Source organism: Leopardus geoffroyi, chromosome C1, assembly GCF_018350155.1.
Source record: "Leopardus geoffroyi isolate Oge1 chromosome C1, O.geoffroyi_Oge1_pat1.0, whole genome shotgun sequence".
NCBI classification, from domain to species: Eukaryota; Metazoa; Chordata; class Mammalia; order Carnivora; family Felidae; genus Leopardus; species Leopardus geoffroyi.
In genome coordinates, this window is record NC_059328.1 from 81,150,837 (window position 1) to 81,171,227 (window position 20,391).

General features: G+C 43.1%; 1 protein-coding gene across 1 annotated transcript in view; it reads left to right on the forward strand.

The window, feature by feature from the left end:
- Window positions 1–17,837, forward strand: part of RWDD3 (RWD domain containing 3) — a 148,963-nt gene extending 131,126 nt beyond the window's left edge. Inside the window, exons 7-8 of the transcript XR_006712499.1 lie at window positions 3,559–3,670; window positions 17,601–17,837. The gene's annotated coding sequence lies outside the window, so the exon portion shown is untranslated. The remainder of the gene's footprint in view (window positions 1–3,558; window positions 3,671–17,600) is intronic.
- Window positions 17,838–20,391: the final 2,554 nt, after the last annotated feature.

Below are 20,391 nucleotides of genomic sequence, written 5' to 3' on the forward strand. Positions count from 1 at the left end.
CCCTCCAGCAAAAGCATTAGCATTAAGACAGTAGGGAGTTCCTGGAGAGACATTTTACTCTGCCTGCCTCAAGTTTGTCAATGGGCTGCAGGGTATAAGGAAACTTAGTTCTATCTGCCATTTCCTTCTGCCTTGTTTCCCCACATCATTATGGAGGGGTGATGGAGACTTAGGTCCGGCAGGACTCTGATCTCTATCAGTTTACCATTTGTTTTCCCCCTTTCCTTTGTTCTTGGGCAGCCAGGAGTGCCTGAGGAATATCACGCGTTTCCTACCTGGGAGGGGGCTGGGGTTTGCGGCCTGTCAGCTTGCCTTCTGCTCCCTCAACAGGACACTTAACTGATTGAGCCACCCAGGCATCCCCTAAATTCATTTTCTGTATCAGGACGTCTTAAGGCTGATTTGGCTTGGGATCACATGGAAATTTAGCAAAGGCTATTCTGTTTGTTGACTACTTTTTTTTTGACACATATTCATGATGTTTTTTAACACATCAGAGTGACCAAGTTGTCCTTGATGAGAGGAGTGGCATGGGGTAGCAATAAAGAACAATAATCAAAAGATAATGACAAGTCATGTATGTAAAAGTACTTCACAGTTTTTAAGGTATTTTTGCAAAAACTGGGCTTCAAGGTATGATAGGTAATAGCATTCCATGCCACAGATATGGAAAACTGAAGTACATAAGTCTCACTATGCATAAGAATGTGTTGTGCGTGTCTTCAGGAGCACATGAGGAAATCAGGCCCCTGTTATGTACATGGTCCTGGAAGGGAGTCAGTGTACTTTACAACACTTCAAGAGAATTATTAGGGTGTGGGGGTGGAAGACAATATTCTTTAAGGATAGTCACTGGACCTGACCCTGGGGGTTGGTGTATTCCCAAAATTTGCTTAGGAGGAAGCTAAAAAAAGGTAACAGAATGGAATACTACCTAATGCAGTTTTAAGCAAATATGAAATGCTTTTAAAGAGCTATTTCTTGGCAAATAAGGATAATGGCTATGCCAATCATTTGCCCATTTACTTTCAACTTTATTCCCTACCTTTATAAACCCTGACCTATATTGGAGGAAACTATAATTTCCTGACTCCTGTGCCTTTTAGCTTGTAAAGAGGTTTTGATGTAGGCGGGCCAGGTCCAAGGACCCAGAGGGGGTCCCGCAGGACCAGCCAAGAGGGTCCTTGACTTCACACAGGATGGAAATCAAACGTGAGCCAGCAGGAGGTGAAAGCAGTTTATTAAAGAGAGAGAGAGAAAGCAGATATAGATGAACCATCCAGGAGATTTGGAAAGGAAAGGAGCGTGGGTCTCGTATTTGTTCTGGGTCTGGGGGTTTTTATTGAGGACTGTGGTCTGGTGCTTACGTCCTTTTGGACGAGTCCATCATAAGTCACTTACTCCCTGAAACCAGGAATCTTGGCATTAAGATGTTTAGCACCAGTGGTATAGAATATGCCTATGGTACCTTCACCAGGTCATTCTCACCTGGTCCTTACTCAGATGTTATCTATTCTAGAGAAACCATTAAGTCTTTGTCCCTTTGTCCCAAGGAAGACATACACAGGGCACCTGCATGGCTCATGTGGTTAAGCATCCAATCCTTTTATTAAAAATTCATTCATTCATTCATTCATTCATTTTTTACTTTACATCCAAGTTAGTTAGCATATAGTGCAACAATGATTTCAGGAGTAGATTCCAGTGATTCATCCCCTATGTATAACACCCAGTGCTCATCCCAACAAGTATCTTCATTAATGTTCCTTACCCGTTTAGCCCATCCCTCCTCCCACAACCCCTTCAGCAACCCTGTTTGTTTCTATATTTAGGAGTCTCTTATGTTTTTCCCCCTCCCTGTTTTATATTCTTTTTGCTTCCCTTCCCTTATGTTCATTTGTTTTGTATCTTAAGTTCCTCATAGGAGTGAAGTCATATGATATTTGTCTTTCTCTGACTAATTTCATTTAAGCATCCAATTCTTAATCTCAGCTCACATTATCAGTCTCAGTGTCCCAAGTTCAAGTTCTGCGTGAACGCCTAGCATGGAGCCTGCTGAAAGAAACAAAAACAAAAACAAGAAGGACATACAGTGTTTGCATTCTGAGGCGTATATAGAGTGGAGTGGGGGCGGGGGTGCAGGTCCTAGTAAGAAGAGAAGCCGGATAAGAAGCAAAGGGGAAAAAAAACCCCAAACCCAACCTTTATTCTCACGAGGTACCTTCGGTTTCCCTTTCTCATAGGTATTACGATTATTTGTCTGATTGTTCCGGGGTGAACTGGGCAGATGCCTGGCCCTGGAGTCTAGACCCAGCCAGACCCGAAGGAGCCAGGGAAGGTTCTTGGTCTTGTTAGGAGAATGAATACAAGGACAGACACGCATCACACTGGACAAATGACACCAGCGGGAAAGTTTATTAAAGCGAATAGCACACAGGCCAGGTGAGCTCCAGAGAGCCCCGCGCCTTGGGGGTTGGGTTTCTTTCCTTTACTGACAGTTGCTAACTACTGGGCGGAAGATTCATTGCTTGGGCGGGAAGCAGGGTTTCCGCGCTTTTTCTTCCTAATTTGGTCAGGGGTTTCCGGTCATGGTATCCACCATCTTGGTCCGGTCTGGTTTGATCCAGGCTTCTTATAGACTGCTGCCAGGACAGACCTCTGACCTTCCCGAATGCTGGCCATGATTTCCTGGTTGCCCACCTCCAGGTATGCTGTTAGAACCTAACTAACTGCCTAGTCTAATAGATTTACAGATGAGCAATGAGAAACCCGAAGCACTGAGGTATGATGCAGTGAGCCCAAGGTCAAACAAGTATCCAGCCAGGAGCTGTGCTAGGGTTTAAACCCAGGCGCTCCGGTGGAGCGAATATCACACCACCTCTGTACGACAGCCTCAAGGAGCTCCCTATCTGCCTCTAGAGGTGACATGGGCAAACTTGGAACTGGACATTTCCTTCATAGGTTTTAACTTTATTTCTCATTTATGATAAAAAAAAAAAAAAAAAAAAGCAATCTGGAACTCCAGGCAGAGATTGCAGAAATAATAGAAAATAGAAGTAGAAAAAAAAAAAAATCACACATAATAATACCTTCATCTAGCAATCATTATTAATATCTGGGCAATTTTTTTCTTCCAATCCTTTTTCCTATGGAACTAAATGCCATTCAAACTGTTTTTGTGTAATTTGGGGGAAAAGTCAACTATGATCAGGAATTATGTCTTGCAAATGCGAGCATGTGAAAAGAGAAACTAATATATAATAAAAATGTTGTGCTCTATTGACTACATTGCCCTGAAAGTTTGCTCGCATGAGGCACTATAGATATTTGGCCAGGTAGACCTAAGGTTAAAGAGGAAGTGTAAAATCAGCAAAACACGGGCTCTGTGCATACCCTGGAAATGTGCCTACTAAATCTTATTCAGTGTGTGTCAGACTCCTTACATTTCGGTTTTCCCAGAAGATGACTTTGGGATGAAATATTGGAGCTCTTTCAACTGGAACAAAACATTCTCTATTTGTTATACCAATAATGCTTTAACTTCTTGCATTTTACTAGTGTTCTCCACCTGAATTCTCCCTGCCCACCTAAAAAAGCAAAACCCAGCAATAATTCAAACCCCGGAGGTACATTATGAAAAACACGTGCAGCAGAATGACTGCATGCTAAGGTAGGCTCCAGGGATGAAATCCTGAGTTTTATTTCCCGAACTATCTCTGCTACTCTGTTATGTGGTGGGTGGTTCACTCTGCTTTTTACCATGCTTCGATGTTTCCAATCGAAGAGAGGCAAGTGGATGACATATTGGGCAGGGTCTTTTGTAAAGGCATTGTGGGAATGTGGGTGATTTGGGGAGGAACACTGTGTGATGCTTATTGGGTCCTATTTCAGGTTGGACTTAAGTCCTGAGTCCTAAAAATGAACTGTGACTCAGAGGCAGTCATTTGGGATGCTTTTGTGAATGTAAAGGTTTGACTTGAGCTTCTCCCTAAATTACAAATGTTTGTACCCATTCGCCAGTCTTGGAGGCTTCTTTGGAGCTGTCATTGTGCATAGGTAGATTTTCTTTCCGTCCTGCAGTTTTTAGCTTCTTCCAAGATTGCCGTGTGTGCTCTGCCCCCTCCCTAAGGACTGTCCCAGCAATCACTTTGGCATAAGGTATAAGAGAAAACAAGGTGACAAGGGTGGCCGGAGGCACCTGCCTGGATGGGGTATGGAGGCATTCTCACCAGTGACATAGGGAAATGATAGAGCTGGTGGATGTTCTGTTAGGAGGGAGAGAAGGAAAAGAGGAACATGTAGGAGAGCAGGGCCCAAAGGCGTCATAGGAAAGTGCAGGTGAGAGTCTGAGGCAGCTCTTTGACCTGGAGATAAGTAAAAGAGACTGATAAAGACTGCAATATGCTTTGTTCCAAAAGGCTGCTTAATTGAAATGATGAGGTCAGGGCCGGAAAAAGGAAGGAATCAGCTGCGGTCTCTTTGTGGCAAATAAAGATCCTGTGAGGAAATGCAGTTAAGCCTGGGATGAAGGAATTGGAACGAGGAAAGGTCTTGATTCTAGCTTTTACTGTGTTAGCTCATTGCAATCTCTGGCACTAATAAAGATCTCTGGTGGGGACAGCTATACAAATAAAATGACTTTATCATTTTCTGGGGCAGTGGAGGAGAAAACAAAAACCTGGTACTTCGTAAGACCATCATGTAGTCAAACAAGAGTATTACTCAGGATGGTGCATCTGAACATATGAGACGTTTTCTGAAAATCCCCATTTTTCTTATTTTTCTTGTTTTTTTCATAAGTTAGTGTTCAGTTTTGTTGATTATTTGTATCTTTTTTTTATCTGTTTGTAGTTTTTTCATAAATAACTGTTCCTTGGTGACCGTGTTACACACTGATGTATTATGTCCAGCACAATGGACACCTATTGTTTGAGAGAACAGGAATGCCCTTTCCTTGATTCCCTTCAGGAGGGAACAGTACACCTCTTATAGTAGACACCGGATGATTTCACCAAAACCCATTGCATCTTCCTCCTTGGCACCCTGTGGAGAAGAGTCATCTGACCAGAACTATGCCATGAGCAAGAAATAAACTTTCATCATGTGAAACCACAGAGACATAGGGGCTTACCGATCACCAGTAATTAGTATTACCCCAGCTCAAACATCTTCTTTTTGTGGAAGTGCTTTTCTTCTCCATGCATGTAGGCAAAGCCACGTTCTTAAAGTCCACAGCTCAGCCCCATCCCCAGATACACTTTATTGATTCAAAGGTGGCATCTGATCTAAACTGAGCCAACTAGTATCCTATCTCAGGATTTAAGAACTCATACCAAGAAAGATAGTCAGGCCTTCTCCAGTGGTGAAAGATGTAAGATGTGAAAAAAACCATCAGAAGTAACTGGGAGGGAAAATGAACACAGAGAAAGCCAGAGAGAAGGAGAGAGGGTGTGGGAGAGATGGACAGAGAGGGAGGTGGAGAGAAAAAGAGAGAGACTTCTTTTTGAATCTGTGAGCCCCCTTAATCTTTGTCCACCCTACACCTCTGTCCTTTCCATAACTTAGATGTGGTATTCTCTGATATTTTTCCAATACATTCTGATTTCTTGCCTAAGTGAGTTTAGGTTGGTTTCTGCAATTTGTGACCAAAACTATAGTGGCCAATACATGTCATAGATGGTTGCTTCTTGAACTGTAATAAAGTGTTAAAGTTTATTATAATAGATGCCCAAAGAATCAATCTCCAATGAGTATTTAAGTACCTAATGTAACACTAAAGGAAATACAGAAGCAAGAAAATAAAAACAGGTTTTGATGTTTAAAAGCTTATAATCTAGCTTGGGAATTAGATACTGTATAAACCAATGCCAGACTCCATGGCACAGAGAAGTAGGAAAAGACTACAGAGAAATGGTTAGGTATCTGGCATGGAGAATACTGATGAAAATCACTCTCACTAGAAGGGACCGAAGTCCTGCTAGAGTTGATGGAAAATGCTAGAGAAGAAAGGTTTGATTGGAGTATTTCTTTCTTTTCTCCTGAGACATTGACCAGTTGATAATGTTTTAACATGGGGGAAAAAGGACTCATCAAATCTACTTTTAAAAAGGTGGGAAATACATAAAAATATTTTTAGTTCATTTAACCAATAAGCAACAATTTATACGCGTCATGTCTAGGAGTACTCATCAGCTAGCAAAAAAAACATTTACACCATTCTCTTGTTTTTTAAGTTTCAGGAATACTGAGCCCCTGAGAGTTCCCTTTGCCTAGACACAATTAGTTTGCCTACTTCCTCCATTTGGAGGTGACTTCCACCCCACTTAGGGGCTGAAGAAATAGATCTAAGTAGCCACCTTCACAGTAGAACACACCAGCCACAGCCGATTGGACTGGGGGTGATTACCTGACCCAAGCTGGACCAATCAGATTACTTTTCTGTATATATTTTGAACAGTGAGATGTTGCAGCTTTGAGACCTTTGGAATTAAGGCTAATGTTCCCAGGTAGCCCTTCCCATACAGATACCAAAATTAGGAGAATAGGCATAAAATAGGAGGCAGAGGGAGCTGATTGCCAGAGAGGAGAATGGGTCAGATGTTCGGGTTAAAGTGGAGAGAAGAGGTTGTGTGGCACTAGTTCTTGGCATTACTGCCTGAAATTGGTTTCCTTACTCTTCCTTTAAGTCCTAATAATAACCTTCCTTTTTATTTGACCTTGAAACAGAGTTGGTGTCTGCTTTTTATAGGCTAATAATCCCTGATCATGATATCCCCAAACACATGTTTCATTCTCGGGCATGTATTTCTCCCACCTGCAGTTCTCTGCATGTTACAGTGCTTTGAAAACCCAGCTCAGCAGCCAGTCCCCTTCTTGGGGAGGGTTTTAAGCTGTTACTGAGAAGTAGATAGGTGATAGGAGGGAGAACAGAGACTTTCAGGAGCCCATTGACAGAGAAGACGTTGGGGCAAAGGAATAGAGTAGTGAGGACCAGGATCAAAGCAGAGATTTTGCTGTGTTGGAGAATAGAGGGAGGAACAACCTTCGAGTATTTCTGCGAGGCACATATTTGTGATTTTGGCGCCATTTTGTCTGAAGGCAAAGGGCTCACAACATGCTGGATGCCAGGGAGGGGTCACACTGTAATTTATCCCAGCAAAGAGAAAAGCTATAGCTATTCTTAGGTATCCATAATAACCCATTTCTGTAGCACGGGGAGGTTCAGTTCAGGACAGGGGGCCACTCAGATATACCTCAACTGTTTCTGCTAGAATTCAAATAATCACATTTGAAGACACTATACTGCTTCCCATCAGGGGTGAGAAGTGTATGTGCAAAATAGTGTAAGCTCTGAAGGGCTGGGAGGAGCAGTTCCCTGGCATTGCTGAGGAAGGCCATAATGAGGAGTGTCTTCCTGCTGAGAAGCACCAGGATGCGTTTATTGATTGGAGGTGAATGCAGTGAATGTAAAGTTGGGGAGTTTTGCAGTTTAATCTGACATCTGTCATTCCTGGAAGAATGAACAGTTCAAAGTAAAACCTTATCCATATTGATGTGTACGAAGAACTCCAGGTTAGGAAAAATGGGGCCCACGAGATCAGCACTTGGAAAGCTAAGACAGAGCAAACGTCTTCCCAGTAGCTGTTCACAACACGTGGACCAAGCGAATTGCCTTGTTGGAAGAATTAAGACAATGCTGTACTGAAAGCAGCTAATACAATGCCTAGCTCAAAATGGAGATTCAGAAAACGTTCTCTTCTCCTTTCAAAGAGTAGGGGGAGCTTTAGAAGCAGACTCCCTGACTTCTAGAGAGGAAAAATGGATTGGGAAAACACAGATCTGTTGTTCTGGTGTGCAGAGAAGTTGAATTTTTCCATTCTGGGGAGGAATTTTGCCCGGGGGTGGGGGGGTGGGGGTGGGGAGGAAGCAAAGACAGAGAGGGTGCATTTTTTTCTTCTTTAGCTGTCCTCTTTGCAGGAGGTAGAGAGGCTACCCAGACCCAGGCTCCCCTGATCTCCCTGTGCCTCCATGATTTTCGGCAGTGTTGCTATTTGGCCAGGCAGCCCGAATCACATGCCCAGGCATCCCAGCTCTGTAAGGTGCAGCTGGTCTCGGGCCCTGTCTCAGGTAAGTAATGGGCACTTTGGGCTGCAATTTCTATTCCTGAATAGGCCTCCTATCTCAGAGTCATGCTTCAACAAACACTCAATTAAAAGGAAAAAACCTCTGGGTGATGGAAGGCACCCTATTACTGAGAAGCAGGGGATGTTTACTGAAGAGAGCGACTTCTCCCTAGTTACTAGTAGCCTAGCGAAGATTTATGAGCCAGTCTGTCCCACAGCAATCAAACTTGAAATGTGAAGTTTAAACCGGTGCGTTTTTTTAATCAACAAAACAAACTAGGTCATGAGAGTTGCTTAGAATTGGGAATTAGGCAAAGCAATGGAGTGTTAAGGCCACGGCTAAGAAGGAGCTAGGCCTGGGGTGGTTCTGGTAGCAAAATACACTAATTTTAGCATCAGACACCTACAAATGAGAAGTCGATATTATTTTTTCTTAAATGCTCGCTCACAACTCATGACCATCTGAAAAAAATACATTTTCTCTCTGAAATACAGGAGTCATCAGAATTTATTCACGAGGGCTGACTCAGAGTTTTGACGTCCAAGGGCAATCCTGTCTGATTGATACCGCTCAAATGGCAATATTGTTTGAAGACATGTAGTTAGAGAGATGGCAATTTAAAGGCTGTAAGAAGTTACAGGCAAAACGAGTGTAACATTCCACACTGCTTTCTGACACGCGATACTACACGGTACTGAGTTATCAGTAACTTGTACGTTTGGCCTTCCAGAGATGGAGTATCTGAAAGGAAAGGGAGGAGGAAATGTGGTTTTCAGGTGTGTTAAATACACCACAGTTAACTAGTTTTTCCCCTGGAGCACTCTTTGTGGTAAATGAGAGCTCTCGTATCTAATGTTAATAAACCATGGTCATTTCTCCCACGCGGGTTACTTTGAAAAACAGTTGTTTTCCCTCAGACAGGATTTTGTGAATAGGGACTTCAGAGCCATCCTCTCTCCTTAGCCCCAAAGAGGGTTCTCCAAACAGAAAGTGGCATGCGTGTCACCATGCATGTTTCTGAGCAAGACCTTGCTGTTCACCACTCTGTCCCAAAAAGTCCAGCATTGCCTGTGGCATGCCCTCTGAAAAAGCCTTAGGGGTTAAGAAATTCCAAACAGGGAGGGAGAGGGGAGGGGACACTGAATTAAAACTCGTTTGGTCGCTTTAAAATTCTCAACACATTTATTTTCTCATTGGTCGAAACCAAAACAAAGTGACCGGCCTGTGGCTGTGCTAAAAATAAGGAGCCCAGACATCACGTCCCTTAAGCACACAGGTAGTGCCTCGGGAGATTTCTGCAGGGTAAAGCCCGGGAGGCTGAGGGAAGGGGTTGCGGAGGAGTTGAAAGCGGCACAACTTTCAGTGAGCTAGAGGTGAAGAGATGCCAGATGAAACTGCCAGTTGAAAACAGTCTTTGCAGGAGGCCTGGGTTGGGGGCCGCAGCTGGGAAGTGACTGCAGAAATGGAGAAGCCATCAGCCTCGTCCTTGTCTCTCCCCCTGACCTTGGATCACCCAGCAGCACCACACTGGGTGCTGGGTTCCAGAAATAAAATGGGGAACAACACACCCCAGTTCCTCTCCTTAGGGGGCTTATAGTCCAAGGGAGAAGAGAGAGAAGCTCAAGGAAATAGCACCCCAAATGATTCCAAAGTGGAATTAAGTGCTATGGAGGAAACAATCAAAATTCTGAGTTAGGGGATCCCATGAGGGTACAGAGCTTTCATAGAGTGGGTAGGCTGTGCTTTTGGAGAGACTGACCTACAAACAGTTGTGCTGTGAGGAGGAGGGAGGATTGCAAAGTTTGCAGGGGGAGAGGTTGGTGAAGTGTTGAAAGAAGGGTGTGGTTGGAGAACAGTATGCCTCTGGAACAATAAAACAAAATGGAACCAAAAGGAAAGGAAAAATCAGCCGTGGCCACAAGTTCCATTTTGGTCACTCCCTTCTATTATCATAGTACCCTTCATGCTCTCTAGGCTTCCATTAGAAAGCCCTTTTAAGGAACCTGGATTCTTTAAATTACAAGTGACAGAAACCCAACCCAAACTAACAGGGGCAGTGAAGGGAAGTTACTAAATTGTTAGCCAGTCAGGGTGCAGCTGACTGCATGGATAGCTGGAACGGGGGGTAAGGGTCATTGAGGCTTTTTCTTCTTCTCTCACTTGACTCTCCTTCATTTCTCTCTAGCAGACAGGCTTATCCCACAGATGTCTGGGAAATAGTGTTTCCAGTTGCAGCCTGGTGCACATCTTCCCAGATTTGCCACCAGAGTGGGAGGGGGCCATCTTCCCTTAGTTCCAGTCTGACTCACCCTTGCCTAAAGTTCTGCTTTCCTTGGCTTAGGTCACATTCCTCCAAGGAGACAGGGTGCCCTGAGAGGCAGAATGGGAGAAAGAGCATCTCCCCTACCGATGTGACTTGTGTGTATGTGTGTGTGTGTGTGTGTGTGTGTGTGTGTGATGCTCACATGTGTGTATGGGTAGTGTAAGAAAGTATAATCTGGATGTGTAAGTGTATTTTGAGAATATGTGGGTGTGTGTATGAGTATGTGGGAGAGTTTGCTCTCCAGGAGCAATTCATGTGCTTGGATGTATGTGAGGGTATGTGAATGAGTCTACGTGTGAATGGGAATGTGTGTATGTGTGATTGTGTAGGTGTATGGGAGTACATGTATATATGTATTTGTGAGTATATATGTATGTGTGAGTGTTCTGGGATGAATTTTGCCCCCCCCCAACCCCCTCGAACCCCCTCAAATTCATATGTTGAGGTCCTAACTCCCAGTACCTGAGAATGTGACCATATTTGGAGACAGGGTCTTTACAGAGATCATCAAATTAAAATGAGGTCATTAGGGTGGGCCCTAATCCAATATGACCAGTATCCTTATAAAATGAAACCTTTTGACACAGTGACACTCAAAGAAGGAAGATAACGTGAAGAGATCCAAGGGGAAGATGGCCATCTCCAGGCCAGGAGCAGATTCTTCCTCATAGACCTCAGAAAGAACCAACTCTTCCCATGTCTTGATTTCCAACTTCTAGCTTCCAGAACTTTGAGACAATATGCTTCTGTTGGTTAAGCCACCCAGCCTGTGGTACTTTGTTATGGCAGCCCTAGCACACGGATATAATGAGTATGTGTATGACTATGGGCACCTGAGTGTCAGTGTGTGTGTGTCTGAGCGCCTGTGTAGAGACTGAGAGTTGTCTCCAGTCACAAATTACAAGGTGTGCATAATGCCTCCTCCTATTCTTTGCTTATGTAATGCTACCCATGTTTGACAGCCCATCACAAATCCCCCTCCTCCTTGACATCTCTTACAGGTTCTCTCAGTTCTCCAGGAGCAGTTCATGCTGCCCACCTACTAATCATGTAATTCACAATAACCTTGAGGGAAAGAACCTCCTTCATTAATCGTTGCATCCCCAATATCTGTCATATGACCCTGCACACAGTAGGTACTCAAATAATACTGATTTTGTGACTTACCCTTTTATTTGAAACTTTTACTGTGAAATAAAATGAATACAGAAAAATGTACAAAAGAAGGCTTTACAGCCCAGTGTGTGATCACAGAGTGAGCACTGTGTCCCTACGGCACAGGGCAAAAACTATGGTACCGGCAGCATTTTGAAGGTCCCTGCCCCACTTCCATTGCCCTCAAGGGTAACCATTGCTCTGATTTTTGATCATCGCTCCATTGGTTTTCTTTCTAGTTTAACCATCTGAGCTTGCATCCCTAAATACCAGAGTTTAGTTTGTTTGGCCTGTAGTGAAAAGGGGTTGAACCTGACTAGGAATCAAGAAGACGCAAATTAAAAACATGGTATCATAACACTACCCCTACAGCAGAATGATGAAAATTAACATGACTGGTAGTGGAGACAGGTTGGTTTAAGACAGGAAATTGAAACATAGCCAAGGAAATTAAACAAAAGTGTATAAACACTTTTGAAAAGTTTGGCTTTGGGGCACCTGCGTGGCTCAGCTGGTTAAGCATCTGACTTCGGCTCAGGTCATGGCCTCACTGCTTGTGAATTGGAGCTCTGTGTAGAGCTCTGTGCTGACAGCTCAGAGCCCGGAGCCTGCTTCAGATTCTGTGTCTCTCTCTCCCTCTGCCTCTCCCCCACTCACACTCTGTCTCTCTCTCCTTCAAAAATAAACATTAAAATTTTTTTAATAAAAAAAAGAGAAACATTTGACTTTATCTTGAGTTGAACTTCTGCAAGCCCTTAGGACCCAACAGAACTGCATTCCCAACAGAATTGCATGTGCATGTGCACTGATAACCTGCACATAAATATTTGTGGCAGCATAATTGGTAATAATGATGCGATGGGAAAAACGCATTTTGCTTTTTGTTTGCCACATCTTGATTACGAGTGAAGCTAAACACCTCGTGGTTATTGGTCATCAGTGGCATGGATTCTTTGACTGTTCTGAAGTACACCTGCAGAGATTCCTGCTAGACATCTAAGTGGTGATGTCATGTAGACAGTTGGATATATGTGGAGTTTATGGGAGAAGCCAGAGGAGGCAGATGTGAATTTGGGGCCGTAGCACATAGGTAGAACTGAAAGCAGTGGAAGAGATCAAATCATTTGAGGGATATGAGTGTTGATAGAGAAGAGATCTGAGGATTGAGCCTCAGGTAGGAATGAGGAATCCAGTAAATAAAAGTGGGAAGTAACAGACATCAAGGTAAGAAATAAACTAGAAACACAACATGTTCCAAGTTTAAGGGAGCAAAGTGTTCCAAAAAAGAGGGAGTGATAAATTATCAAATGATAGTGGAAAGCCAAATTAGTGAAGTCTAAGAAAAGATTTTCAAGTTTGACAACACACAGCTCATTAGAGACCTTAAAAGGAGTGGCTTCAGTGACACGGAGGGGATATTAAACCGAATGGAAGGGGTTCAAGAAAGAATAGGAAGGGAGACATTGGGTGTAGAGAGCATACACACTCTTTTAAATAGTTTTGCTGTGAATGGGAGCCAAGAAATGGAGAGTGGCATTAACAGAGCCTGGAGGAAGATGTGGGGCCAAGGGAGGGCTTGGTTTTATCAAAACGAAAATATTACAATATGTTTGCTGATGTGTGTGACCTGGTAGGCAGCCAAACATGCTTACTCAGGAGAGACTGGAGATAATTGCCGTGCCAAAGTTCTTGAGCCATCGAGAGGGGATGGATTCACTACATAAGGGGAGGGGGAGGCCTCCGAAAGGACATATGGTTCCATCACTGTTATAGGAAGGACAGGTGAAATGTGGGCACAGCAGGAGATAGGATGTAAAATTGCCTGCAGGATGAGAATGTTCTCTTCTGAGTGTTTTGTTTTTCTTAGTAAAATAAGAAATGAAGTTATCACCTGAGAGAAGAATGTATAGGATGGGTTGGAGTTCTAAGTGAAGAAAGGAGTGGGCAAGGGTAGGAGAATGAATTGACTAGGACAGTACACTGCCATTCCTGGTGACTCTTGAGGGCAGAGTCGACATTTGTGGTCATGGACTTAAAGTGGAATTATTTAGAAGGGTTGTAGATTTGTCTCTGACACTTTGTGTTAGTTTGGGTGTAGGCATGGGGTAGGCAGAAAGCCGAATTTAGCCAGGATTGCAGTATTGACAGCTGAGTACCTGGGAGGAGAGATGAGCAGGAGAACCAGGAATGGATATGAGGCAGTGATTTTAGACATGGACCATGGAATTTAAGCTGTTGCATGGGGGAAGTGAGAGCCTGATGGACAGAAGAGTGGTGAAGCCAATGATTTGGATATCCTGAGGGAGCCAAAGCATTTTTAGACTTGAGGTAAAAAGAGAAATGAGTTAAAAAGATCATGGGTTATGATAATTAGAGAAAGGGATACTTGAAACTGAAAATTTGAAGTAAAATTATTGGTGATGAAAAGAGAGAGGGTGTGATCCTGAAAGCAAGTGGCTGAGATGGGATACAGGATGATTCCAATGGCAGGTGAAAAAAAATCAAGGATTCTTGTGGCTGTTGAACCCACCAAAAAATATTACAGGCATAGAAGTGGAAAGAAAGAGAGTGAGCAAGGGGAAAATTCTTTCGGTTGGCAGAGAGGAAAGTAGATCATTGCATTGAAAAGTGTAGGTGGTAAAGATGAGGTTTGCAGGGCAGAATCAGGAGTATTCATCTGGATGTGGCAATGAGAAATGAGATCTACCCCTTCGATTGAGACAGATGGGATCAGAGAACAGATAACCACCACTTGAGGGAGCTGCAGAGAAAGCAGTACCTGTAGGATCTAGTTGAGCTATCAGCTGGAGTGAGAAAGTAACGTATGTATTCAGAGAAGTTGAATATATGGGTGTTTTTAGTCCTGACAGACCATGAGTTCTAGAAGACCCAAGGGAAGGGTCTGGAGGATGGTGAGGGGAAAGGAGAGTGGGTTATATGGAGGGATAGAGACTACTATTTGGTGCCCAGAAGGTGACAGAGATAAAAAAAAAAAAAAAAAAACATTGAAATTCATTCCCAAATCTTCTAAGGAAAGGGTGGATAATTTTAAATTTTTTTTTTTTTCAACGTTTATTTTTATTTTTGGGACAGAGAGAGACAGAGCATGAACGGGGGAGGGGCAGAGAGAGAGGGAGACACAGAATCGGAAACAGGCTCCAGGCTCTGAGCCATCAGCCCAGAGCCTGACGCGGGGCTCGAACTCACGGACCGCGAGATCGTGACCTGGCTGAAGTCGGACGCTTAACCGACTGCGCCACCCAGGCGCCCCAAGGGTGGATAATTTTAAGCAGAGTGTTCTTTTTTAAAAAATTTTGTTTAAATGTTTATTTATTTTGGGGAGACAGAGAGAGAGAGTGCAAGCAGGGGAGGGGCAGAGAGAGAGGGAGACACAGAATCCAAAGCAGCCTTCAGGCTCCGAGCTGTCAGCACAGAGCCCAACATGGGGCTCAAACTACAAAGAGCAGGATCATGACCTGGGCTGAAGTCAGATGCTTAACCGACTGAGCCACCCAGGTGCCCCTAAGCAGAGTGTTCTTGAACTGGCCTGCCAGTGAGCAGTGATCTGGAGAAGTGGTGCATGAATGTGCCACCAGTACTCACTTCAAACCTGCTGTAAGTGGGTCCAGGCCAGGGGAGGGGAATTTTAACTCTTCAGTCTTGCTAGTAAGATGTCAAGGCTAGTGGAGGGGCCAATCTTCCCAGTACGAAGTAATCTCATTGACACAATTAGGGAGAAATAAGATCATTTAGGTGAAGAAAGCTCTGGGTTAGCATATTTACTGACTTTCGTTTGCTGATCTCAGAAGAAAATACTAGGACATGGTCTTCTGTTGAAAAAAAATTGTTTAACTCATAAGCAGATAAAAATGCTTTGATACTCAAAGAATATTCTTGTCTTAGATGTTTTTAGCAGCTTATATTTAACCAGCTATAATTCTTTTTAAGCACCATTTTGTTCAATCTTTTGAAACTGAAGATTAGTCTTTCAATGAGAAATCTGCATTTCATTGTAAAGATGGAACACAATGCCTTTGGCTCACTTAGTCTGTGGAGAAGCAAGCTTATTTTGGTAATATATCTTTAGCATATTGTAAAACAGTGATTGTAGGAAATTTATTTCAGGCAAGACAGACTGAGACATGCACATGTATAGCTCAAGGGCCGTGAGAGCTATAACCTTCACTTTCCATACTTCAAGTAATAAAATCTCAGAAGTGACGTCAGTTATCTTTCATTCAAGTTGGGTGTCTTTGATGAAAGAACCAGTTGGGGGGGGGAAGGGAAGCAATTTCAGAATGAGAGATTATTGTAGTTAGAATCAGCAGCAGATCTCTGTGGTATGGAGATGATTCTTTACTTCCTACTTCCTTTGAGGAAATACAAAATCTTGAGAATTTTTCCCATTAGCTCAGACCACTGGTCATTTCTGCCTCAGATTCTAAATATTGTACCTTAGTAGAAATTGTATGGGATCTTTCATGGCCTTTCCATGGCCTTAGCCTCATTCCTAATCAATTTTCTGGCAAAGAAGCATCCATAATTTTATCCACCATCAGCCATGTAGCCGTGACCATTTGACCACCATTATGGATTTTGAATCTATTTTCTTTGTGGATTCTTGCTACCAGTGTCCTAACTCAGGCCCTCAGTGTCTTTCAGTTGTCTAATTACTGTAACTGGGAACAAGGTGGGTATGATGACTTCAGTCTGGATCAGTTGTAAGTGAAGGCTTTTGTGAGGTGGGGATTTGAATTAGTATTCAGGAATAGTTAGAATTTTGAAGGCTACTCTAGGTGGGGCAGATGTTTTGAGTGAAGGAATCATAATGAGGAAAATAGGGCCCATTTGGAAGGTGCTGAGCTGAGCAGCTGACCAGAATTTCCTGTTAATGAAGATGAAGTAGAAAGCTGGGTTAGGGCATGATTTAGTTGAACCCTGATTGCTCAGTGGAAGAGACGGGCTGGATTTAGAGAGTTGAGTAGCACTCCCCTCCTTTGTTTTTGGTAAGAAGGAGCTAATTTTTAGTTTTTGGATGTTTTAGATCACTGTGAGGAAGGAAGAGAGGCAAGGTTTATAGAGGAGGGTAGTTACAGCAAAACCCTCTCCTGGAAGAGAATCCTGCAAATAGTAATGGTGGGGAGAGGGCACAACAGTTAACAAAAGCTGCCACAGAGACCTACCAGCTAATGTGGCTCTTACTGCCAGTGGGAAGACACTTAGAAGTCAATAGAACACTGCCTCTGTTCGCCATCAGCAGGTCTTCGGAATATTTTTTGAGTTATAATGAACTTTTTTGTTGTAATTGCTGTAGAAGGATCTGGCCTGAGGACTCAATTTTGCTGCAATAAAATGTCATAATTTTTAAAACCCTAAGTCTGATAGAAGGCTAAGCGGAAATGCAGACTCTAACAGAAGTTGTAATTTTGCCCAGAAATAGGACAGCAAAGCAATCTCTACAAAAAAGCCTTTTTTGCTAATGAAGGAGATTGTTCCCTGGGGTGAAGATGGCCAGTGGCACATTCAAAATGCTAAAATAGGGCATCTGGGTGGCTCAGTTGGTTTAGTGTCTGACTCTTGACTTCGGCTCAGGTCATGATCCCAAGATCATGGGATCAAGCCCCACATTAGGCTCTGTGTTGAGCTTGGAGCCTGCTTAAGATTCTCTCTCCCTTTCTTTTTCTTGCTCTGCCTCTCTCCCCTGCTCACACGCTTTTGCTCTCTCTTTCTCTCTCTCTCTCAAAAAAATGCTAAAATATAAAAATGCACCATCCGCTTTGCTATTTCCTGTATTGTGCCTAGTACCAAGCCTGACAGAACATAAGTGCTCGAGGAATGACTTTTGAATGAATGAATGTGAAATGTTATGGGCTCGGGAAGTGGTACTTGCAATATTCACTTGGCTTAAAATTATTTTTCAGTGGTCATGTACAGAGACTATGCAGTAAAAACAAAGCAAAAAAAAAAAAAATACCCACCATGTCCTCCAAATTTTAAGGTTCGCCAGACCAAGATGAGGAATGATTTGACTGAAGAATCCATAAAGCAAATAGATTCCGGACACTTGATTCTGGCAGACTTATCATAAATTTGTTGAAGCCATCATAACAAGAGACAAAGGCAAGATATTAACTGATAACTGAACATTTTGAGTGCATTGGAGAGTGTGGATTCTGGTTACCAGATAGCTCGATTTGATTTCAAAAATGCAAAAATTACAGCAGAGTGATTTGTACCTCACTGTTGGCCTTTTCTGGAACCTGTATTACCTTTCCGAGTTTCAAAGCCTTTTCGCTGCTGACAATGTTAGTAGGATATGTAAGGTCCCGCCCTAGATCAATTGTTTGGCGATGGATCAGGCCTGAATGAGGGTAGAATTATATATATTAGCAGCTACAGGAATTTGGGGTTTAAGGGTCTCACCCTAACGTCACAATCCACACATGAAGAAATGGGGTTTGGGATAAGGAATGAGATGCAGATGGCTCTTGGGCTGTAAATACTGCGTTTCTTGCAGGGTCTGCAGTATTTATGACAACATCCAGCAAAGCCAAAGGGCTGAACATAAAGGTCTGGTTTGACAGGGGAGTGAACAGAGATTCCTCTTTAGCAGGCTCAACTTGAACCCGCTAAAGTCTTATTGAAAGAGAAAAGGCAATAGGGCTAAGGTGGGAGCATTTTCTCCCTTCATGCTTGGGAGAAAAAAACTACTCGTGCCCTCCAGCACACTGGAGAATGGAATTGTTTTTTTTTTTTTTTTTTTTAACTGAATTTGTAGTTGTTATAAAAAGAAGTTGAAAATATATTGTCATAGAAAGTACACTGGGATTCTTCTGGGAGAGAATGCGCCTACTTAGGTGAGGGGTGTACCTGGGATTACGGTTGAAGGTGCAAAATGAGAAGAAACCTTTATCTGGTGGTTTCTTTATGTCTCCTCCAGTGAATTCTGGCTTTCGATCAGAAAGAGAGGATGGATTTTCTTGCCTTACAGCTTCCGGGGAGACATGCTGTGGGAGTCTCTCTGCTTCGAAATAATTCGTGGATGTTTTGTGAAACCTTTTGACCTGGCTGGGAGCCTGGGGCTTTTGAGCATTCAAGAATAATAGGCAGCATTGAAAAGGAGTGGATAGAATGTTTTATTAACTGTAGCTATTTTTATTAACTGGAGTCAGGGGAATATCAGAAAGGATCAAAATTTAGGAATTCTTTGAAAAGCCTTTATTTTACATTGGTTTTATTTTACATTGCTTCGATGCTTTACTCCATGGTATAACAGACGCTGCATTTTCTGCCCTAACAAATGAGAGGGCCAGGATGAAGCTTTGAAATTTTTATTTGTTGTTGAAAGTGGGCAGGGGGGGGGGGAGGGACGGTGTGGAGTGGAAGCAAGATAGAGGGAGAGAGAGGCAAAGAGGTAACAGTGACTTTTTTGAGAGCTGTTTCTTTCCTCCAAAAGGTCTACTGTTCACAATGTTTTAGCACCATTTATTCCTCTCTCCTAGTCATATTCTCCTAGTAAGTTTTATCTGTGCTTCAATTCAATAAATATATCTTGAGTGTCAGCTCTGCATAAGGTGTGTGCTAAATGTGTAAGGATTTAGACACAAGTAATATAGGGGCACCTGGGGTGACTCAGTCGGTTAAGCGTCTGACTTTGGCCCAGGTCATGATCTCATGGTTCGTGGATTTGAGCCCCACATCGGGCTCTGTGCTGACAGTTCAGAGCTTGGAGCCTGTTTCAGATTCTGTGTCTCCCTCTCTCTCTGCCTTTCCCTTGCTCATGCTTTCTTTCTCTCTCTCTCTCTCTCTCTCTCTCTCTCTCTCTCTCATATAAATAAACATTAAAAATTTTAGACGTAAGTAATATAGAGTCTGGGCTCATGGTCTCTTGGTTGGGTGTGGTTACCTGACAATTGTAGGTTTATTACCCTCCTTACCCTCTGTCTCCTGATCCCAAGACTTCCAGGCTTGATCTTTGTTCTCACTACAGGAAACTGTTAGGAATTTTTGGTTATAAGTAATAGAAACAAATGCTGGCTAATTTATGCAAAAGAGATATTTATCAAAAGCTTTGGAAGTTGCTCATGAGATCAAAGAACTGGGTTTGGAATACACAGGAAATATGCATCTCCAGAAGTTCTACCCAACTGTCTTGTCAGGGTGGAGGGCTGCCCTAGCAATAAAAGAGTTCTATTTTACTGTTATTCTCATGATTCAAATTCTAGGAAGGGAGCACTTGATTGGTCAATTAGGGTCATATGGCTGCCCCTTTGGCTGGGGATGATGGGGTCTCTTGGTTATTAGACATACAGGGAGAGAAGTAGCTTGTCAAAAATTGGGATCTATTACTAAATTAAAATGGAATAGATGCTGAGCAGTCAGAAAACTAACAAAAACACTTTACATTAGAATAAGGTGGAGCAGAGATTCTCTCCACTGACTCCCACCTGTGTTAGGTTCTGATCTGGGTCACAGAATGTATAGGACCTTGGAAAAGGATGATGGTGAGTTGAGGAGTGGGGGGAAAGCTGAACCTATCTCTTCTACTCCCTCACCCCTATCCCCATGAGAGACCTTATCCATCCAGAAGAAGAAGAGGGATTATCTCAGCAATTGGAAGAGGGGACTCCTTGGTGGAGAGTTAGATCGGCTCTGACACTAGAATGCATACTCTCAGTTTGAGGCACCCTTTGTGAAGTGGCTGTATAGTAGAGAGCCAACAAGCCAGGTGTCTGGGGACTGATCCCAGATCAAAGGGATTTCCACTATTCGAAAGTCAGACAGGTACA